Raw genomic sequence first — 8,628 nt, 5'->3', positions numbered from 1 at the left:
AGGGGGAAAGCTCTCAGTTTTTCCCTGTTGAGGATGATATTCACTGTGGGTTTTTCATATATAGCTTTTATGATATTGAGGTATGTTCCTTCTATCCTTACGCTTCAGAGATTTTTTTTTATCATAAAAGGATGCTATATTTTTTCAAGATCAGGGTCCCCCTATTATTTCACCGTATTAACTCAACCTTCTTTTTTGAGAAAATTTAGTAAGGTTTTGTTTGTTTGTTCTTTAGCATTAACTTTGAAAATTTTGTTCTGTCATAACCCCAAGCTTATGGATTTCTCTCTCACCCATGTTAAATCTAATGATGTACCCATCAGTGATAAGCTATCATCACTTCTATGACAATGTTTTTAATGTGAACATAATTTTAAATTTCATATTTCCTATTGATTCTTATGAATTCCATCTTCTTGCTTACCTTTCTTAAATGTTCTTGTAGGTTGTATGATTTGCCCACTGAAGCATTTAACATTGAATTTTGTTGTTTTAACTTCCTTATGTGATCATTCTAAAACCTATATCATATCCGAATCTGGTTCTATAGCTAAAGAAGATGTTAAACAATTCTCAACATTTGCTGCAACATGGATGGCACTGGAGGAGATAATGCTAAGTGAAATAAGTCAAGCAGAGAAAGACAAGTATGATATGGTTTCTCTCATCTATGGAACATAAGAACTAGGATGAACAGTAGGGGAAGAAAGGGATAAAGAAAGGGGGGGGGTAATCAGAAGGGGGAATGAAACATGAGAGACCATGGACTATGAGAAGCAAACTGAAGACTTCAGAGGGGAGGGGGGTGGGGGAATGTGATAGCCTGGTGATGGGTAGTAAGGAGGGCATATATTGCATGGTGCACTGGGTGTTATATGCAACTAATGAAGCATCGAACTTTGCATCGGAATCTGGGGATGTACTGTATGGTGACTAACATAATATAATAATAAAATAAAAATAAAACAACAGAAAAACCCAAATCTCTTCACAACATGCAGTTTCTTTTCTCTTACCATGGCTAGTAATTTTAGCATGAAGGCCAGACAAAATGTATTAGATAAGGGAAACTGAGTTTAAAATCATTTTGTGTGGAATTTTATGGTAATCCATTTAGGAGTTGAATATTGTTTAATATTTGGGATAGTTGTGCATTGGGGAATTTCACATTCCTCTAGTGGCCATGTATCAGTCTTCTGAACTCCTCCTTAAGATAATTTGTATCTGGCAAAATTATCAGTTGTAATCAGTGTTATTATACAAGAGCCCTGTTAGAATGGTGGAAAGGCACACATGTGGAATTGTATCCTATAATTTTATGATTCAATTTCATTTCTTCATTGGGTCTGTGTTCATGAGTTGTGAACTTCACAATTGTTTTTTGTTTGTTTGTTTTTGGTTTGTTTTTGTTTTAGCCTTTATACTCCTGTTAGAAGAGAGATAAATACTAGACTTTGGAGGAAATCTTTCTCTTAGTTGAATTATAGCTTTGTAAAACATTTTCTTTTCAAAGAGTTGGGATTTAATGTGGAGATTGCTTTGAGCTTATTTCATAATGGTTATCCTTTCCCTGACAAAACCAAGTGAGTATATTTCTTTGACTTCATTACACAAACCTGATGTTGAGTCTATATGAAATGTGCTTCCCTCACTAAACAAGCACCTTCTCTCCTAAGACTGATGCCCTCAGGAGTTTTCTATTTCATTCATGGTCTAACCTCAGCCTCCACCAATTTTCCAAATTTACTTTTTAAGTACCCATCTTAGTTATGGCTCTAGAAATTTATCCTTCAGTTAAGAAGATCACAGCCATCATGTGTCAGATTGTCTTTACAGATATAGGGTATGGGTTTGTCCTGAGACCTCAATTCTCTGATGCTTAAGCAAAGTCAATAATTTTTTCTGTGTTCAGCATTTTTCTTCCAGTAAGCACCAGAGTGATCACTTTCAAACTCTTTTCATGTGGAAGCTGAAAACACTCATTGTTAATTAATATTACTAATTGTTACCATCATATCAAATTTAAAAGTTTTCAAATAGTTTATTTTTTCAATTATCTACTAAAAATATATACATTAAAATGGTAATTCACATAAGTTTTTGATCACAGATTACTTGATAATGAATATTCCCCAAGGTAGATTCCCCATATGTATGTGACATATCTGTAAATATTTCTTTGGAATCATGAAGGACAGCAAGATAATTTGTGCAGATTTTAACCTAAGGAATCAGAGGTGCAGACTGGGGACATTATCTCTGAGGATTGCATATGGAACAGAAGTTGCTGTTGAACTATAGATGTAATGATTTCAAGGTATTAATTTTTTTTGTTTGTTTAGGAGTGCTCTGAGTTTCTGATATTGGAAGAGAGAAGAACTGTGTTGGCAGAATTTTATAAGCAGCAGCAATTTTGGTTATATGAGTAAGTAGGAGTATTTTTCTCACAAATTACTTCCCAGAAATCAGTTATGATTTCTTGTGTTGTTAAAAAAATATGAAATATATANATATATATATATATATATATATATATATATATATATATCTCCAAACTTGTATCTTAAATGAAAATCTCAAACATGCCAAAACATTTAATATAATTTATACGTCTATAAATATTATTAACACATTTTATTGAATTAGAAAAACAGTGTACTCTGATGGGACCTGGAGTTTATTTAATCATTGTATATAATAAAAGGGTTTTCATGCCTGGATTGATCATCTCTATTTTATCCAAAGTGTGGCAACACCACAACCAGGCTACAGCACAGCAATTAGATTTGTGTAAGAATGATATGTTAAATATCAAAATTTTCCAGGAAGCCGACTTCAATGTTGAATGCCTTTCTTGAAATGATTTTTGAAAGCTGAAAGCAATATGGATGAGTAAATACCTGTAAACCATTGCTTTAATGATATGTGAACAGTCTCAACTCTAATTATGCACACGATTTTCTTCTCAGGATATATATGAAACAAATGATTTTGGTTTATTTTATTGTTTTTCATCTCCCTGCTGTAAAATGGGTAGCTTTTTAGGTGGTAATTGATAAACATTGCCTCCAGATTAATGTTTTCTTCTTGATTATTAACATGGGTGACAAATATATGTAATTGTATATTTTTCAACCTCTTTATAACAATCATGAATTATTTCTTTACACATAAAAATATCAAGATCAAGTTTTGTAAAAGCTGGATTGGGAAGAGTCCAAGATGGTGGAGGAGAAGACCTTAATTTCATCTGGTCCTAGGATTCAGCTAGATAGCTATCAAATCATTCTGAACATCTGCAAACTCAACCAGAGATCTAAAAAAAGAAGAGCTGCAATTCTACAAATAGAAAAGTGACTACTTTCTGCAAGGTAGGTGGTGTGGAGAAGTGAATCTGAGGTGATATATGGGAAAATTAGCAGTAGAGGGTGGGGGCCTCCATAAGCTGGCTAACAGCAAGTAATAGAGCAGTGGAGCACAAAATCAGAACTTTTAGAAGTTTCCTCCAGTGAGGGACATTGTTCAGTTGGCTAAGTGGGGGCAGAGCCCTAGCTGAGACAGTGTGGTCTCAGGACTATCAAGGTCACAGGAAGACAGGGGTTGCCTGAGTGCAGCAGAGATCGCAGGCATTGGAACAGGTAAGCCAGCTCCAAACACTGAGCTCAGGAGAAAGCTCTCAGCTCAGGGTTGCCATAAGCCTGGAACCCTGTCACAGTTGGGAGACTGCTCCCCAAGCAGGGGTCCAACAAAGCAGAACTGGTGAGATTCCCCCCCTTTCTCCTCTGGAAGGAGCTGTATGGGAGTGTGCCATAGGAGTCTGCATGGTTTGAAGACTCCAAATGGGGTCATGTGCCTGATACAGAAACACATGGTCACAGGGTAGGTGAGCACAGATTGTGGTCAGAGACCAGGGAGGCAGGAGTGTTTCACCCCTTTTATTTGAGTGTGCACTGAGAGGTGGGGCCCAGAGCTTTCACCTCTGGGGCCAGAGACTGGGAGACCTCCAATTTCACTCTCATTCTCTAAAGCTGCGCAGAGAGCCTTCAGGGAACAAAAACCACATAGAGCAAGCTGGAGCAGATTACTTAGCCAGGCCCCCTGGCAAGAGCTATGCAATTCTGCCCAGGGCAAAGACACTTGAGAATCAAAGCAGCAGACCCCTACACCAGAAGATCAGCAAGAACATCCAGCCAAGAACAAGTTTACCAATCAATAAGAACTGCAAACTCCACTGTTAGGGGAATAGAGCACAGAGAATTCATGGCTTTTCTCCCCGATTCTTTAGTCTTTCACATATAATTGTTTATATTTTTTTTTCCTTTTTCAACTGATTTCTTATTTTATCAACTCTTTTTTAATTTTTTTCTGTTTCAAAAAGCAAATAAAACTCTGTTATTATTGCAGAAACCAGATAGAAACAGAAGAGGAAAAGAATCTACACATAGATGAAAGTAATAGTAGGCAACAAATGAGAATAAGGGAAAATTACATCAAATCAGGTACTTAGGACATCCAACCTCATTAGCTGGAGAAGCCCTATGGAAACATCTAGGCTGGAGTTCCAACTGAGAGGCCTGGGAGGATCATCATCCTCTCAGGTGAGACTTCCAAATGATCATCCCCATGAGGGCCATATTTTTACTGCAAATAACAGGTTTTGAAATGAAATGTTTGCTTGCCTATGTGCAGTTTGGAGTGAGCTGTATTTCCATGTTATCATGTTACAATATTTTCAAGGAACCTGGGCTATGTGTGTCTGCCTCCCCTCCCAGATTCCATTCTGGGGGGCCAAACCAGCCTGGATCAGGAAGGGATGTAAGACAAGATTTGTAGCTCTTGGCATCCAGAACAGAAGGGACAGTTCTAACCAGGAGACCAGATAATAAATTTTAAACAATTAGGCTCCCAAGGTTATTCACACAGCATGAGTCTCACAAATAATGTTTTTTGGCCTGTCTCTGTATATGCACATCCAAATGGTCAGTTATGCAGGACAAATCACCAAAAAACCCCCATTTATCTATACAGAACATGTGAATATACAATTGTACCAGTATTATTGGTTAAAATGTCTATTATTTTCCCATGACTTTTCTTTGACATCCACTGGTCTATATGTTTGTCTTTGTGCCAGTACAATAATGTCTTGATTCTATAGGTTTGTAATGAGTTTCATTTTTATGTATTTATGTATGTATATATGATTTATATGTTAGTTAACCATCATATAGTACATCGTTAGTTTTTGATGTAATGTTTAATGATTTATTAGTTGTGTTTAACACCCAGTGCTCATCAAAACTTGTGCCTTCCTTAGTAATCATCGCCCAGCTACCCATCACCCAGCTACCCCCCATCCCTCTCCATTCTGAAATCCTCAGTTTCCTGGAGTCCATAGTCTCTTATGGTTTGTCTGCTTCTCTGATTTCTTCCCCTTCACATTCAGTTCCCTTCCCCTATGGTCCTCCATGCTATGGCTTATGTTTCACATATGAGTGAAAGCATATGATAATTGTCTTTCTCTGTTTGAGTTATTTCACTTAGCTCAATCCCCTCCAGTTCCATCCATGTTGATGCAAATGGTGGGTATCCATCCTTTCTGATGGCTAATATTCCATTGTATATATGGACCACATCTTCTTTATCCATTCACCTGTTGAAGGGCATCTTGGCTCTTTCCACAGTTTGGCTATTGTGGACATGGTGTATATGAACTCTTTTTAAAAATATTTTACAATTTTCATCTTTACAGATACATTCTATACCTTTATTACATTTAATCTTATTTTTGTATAATATAATCTTTCTTTCTTTTTTTTTTTACAATTTTGGGGTGCAGTTTCTTCTAACAGACCAAAATACACCCAAACTCTAGTGTGTGGCTCTGTTCTATTCACCTGTCTGATCATATTCTCTTTTTTGTTGTTTTTCCCCCTTTCTTTTGTTTTTCTTTTTGTCTGCTTGTTTTTTTTGTTTGTTTGCTTGATTTGTTTTGTTAGTCTTCTAAAATTTTCATCTTTATAGTTACATTCTATCCTTTCAATGTACTTAATTTTACTTATGTATATGTAAATTTTTCTTCCTTTACAATTTTGAAATGTCGTTTATTCTAACATACTGGCCAAAATACATTATGGAGACAGTGTATTGCTCTCTTCTGTTCACCTGTCTTTTTATATCCCTTCCTTTTTTGTTGTTGTTGTTTTTGTTTTTCTTTTCTGTTTTCTCTTGTCTTTTAATTTGCTTTTTTGAAGTAACATTCTATCTTTTTATTGTATTTAATGTTATTTTTTGGGATCCACTTTTCAAAAAACAAAAAAAAACAAAAAAAACAAAAAACCCAAAACAAACAAACAAAAAAACTAAAATTGCACACGGAATCCAGTGTATTGCTCTGTTCTGCTCACCTGTCAGATTATATTCTCTTCTCATTTTTTTTATTTTATTTTTAAAATTTTCCCCAGTTTTGTGTCTTATCTGATTTGTTTAGTGTATATTTTTCTAGGGTCATTGTTACCATTTTAGTATTTTGTTCTCTCATTCATCTATTCTTTGGACAGAATGACAAGACAGAAAAATTCACCTCAAAAAAGAGAACAAGAGGCAGTACTCACTACCAGGAACCTATTCATTATGGACATAAGTATGATGTCACAACTATAGAACTAGAGTTCAGAGTATCAATTACAAAGATACCAGCTGGGCTTGGGGGAAAAAAAAGCATAGAAGATACTAGAGAATCCCTTTCTGAAGAAATAAAATAACCAAAATCTAAACAATTCAAAATCAAAAGGGCTGTTAATAAGATGCAATAAAAAATGGATGCTCTAACTACAGGGATTAATGAGGCAGAAGAGACAATTAGTGATACAGAAGACCAAACGGTGGAAAGTAAGGAAGCTGAGAAAAAGAGAAATAAAAACTACTGTATCACAAGGGGAGAATCTGAGAGATAAACGATACCATGGAGCAGAAAATATTAGAATAATTGGGACCCCAGAAGAAGAGGGAAAAGAGAGAGGAGCAGAAGGTATATTTGAGCAAATTATAGTGGAGAACTTCCCTAATCTGGGGAAGGAAACAGACATTAAAATCCAGGAAGCACAGTGAACCCCCCTCAAAATCAATAAAAATGTGTTAGTACACCAACATATAATAGTGAAACTTACAAATCTCGGAGACAAGGAAAAAATCCTGAAAGCAGCTCAGGAAAAGAGATCTGTAATTTAAAGGGTAGAAACATTAGACTGGCAGCAGAACTATCCACAGACACCTGGCAGGCTGGAAAGCACTGGCATGATATATTTAGGGTGCTTAATGAGAAAACTATGCACCCAGGAATACTTTATCTAGCTATGATGTCATTCAAAATATAAAAAGTGATAAAAAGCTTCCAGAATGAAGAGAAATGGAAAAAAATTGTGATCATAAAACCTGCTTAAGTTAATCATGGAACTTTGCATCAAAAACTTGGGATGTACTGTATGGTGACTAACATAACATAATAAAAAATATTATAAAAAAAGGGAACCTCTAAGCAAAGAGAGAGCCCAAAATTTACATAGACCGGAAAGGAACAGAGACAATATAGAGAAACAGTCACCTTACAGGTAATACAATGGCATTAAATTAATATCTTTCAATAGTTACTCTGAACATAAATGGACTAAATGCTCTAATCAAAAGACACAGTGTATCAAATTGGATAAAAAAGTAAGGCTAATCAATGTACTGTCTGAAAGAGACTCATTTTAGACCAAAAGACACTGCAGATTTAAAGTGAGGGAGCAGAAAACAATTTATCATGCTAATGGACATAAAAAAAAAGTGGAGTGGAAATCCTTATATCAGACAAATTAGATTCAAAGACTGTAATAACGGATGAGGAGGGACACTATATCTTAATTAAAGGGTCTATACCACAAGAAGAACAACCAATTGTAAATATTTATGCCCTAATATAAGAGCAGCCAATTATATAAGTAAATTAGTAACAAAATTAAAGAAACACATCGATAAGAATACAATATTAGTGGGGGACTTTAACAGCTCCATCACTGCAATGGACAGATCATCTAAGCAGATCAAAAAGGAAATAAGGGCTTTGAATGACACACTGGACCAGATGGGTTTCACAGATATATTCAGAAAAATTCCATCCTAAATCAAGAGAATACACAATCTTCTTCTTTTTTTTAAAGATTTTATTTATTTGATAGAGATAAAGACAGCCAGCGAGAGAGGGAACACAAGCAGGGGGAGTGGGAGAGGAAGAAGCAGGCTCATAGCAGAGGAGCCTGATGTGGAGCTCAATCCCATAATGCCAGGATCACGCCCTGAGCCGAAGGCAGATGCTTAACCGCTGTGCCACCCAGGCGCCCCTAGAATACACAACCTTCTTAAATGCACAAGGAACATTCACCAGAAGAGATCACATACTGGGTCGTAAATCAGGTCTCAACCACTATCCAAAGAATGGGGTCATCCGTGCATCATTTTGGACCACAGTGCTTTGAAACTGGAACTAAATCACAAGAGGAAATTTGGAAAGAACTCAAATACATGGAGGCTAAAGAGCATCCTACTAAAGAATGTATGAGTCAACCAGGAAATTTAAAAAAAGAATTA

The sequence above is a fragment of the Ailuropoda melanoleuca genome, unplaced genomic scaffold (genome assembly GCF_002007445.2).
Source record: "Ailuropoda melanoleuca isolate Jingjing unplaced genomic scaffold, ASM200744v2 unplaced-scaffold7480, whole genome shotgun sequence".
NCBI classification, from domain to species: domain Eukaryota; kingdom Metazoa; phylum Chordata; class Mammalia; order Carnivora; family Ursidae; genus Ailuropoda; species Ailuropoda melanoleuca.
Note: the sequence above shows the minus strand (reverse complement) of the source record.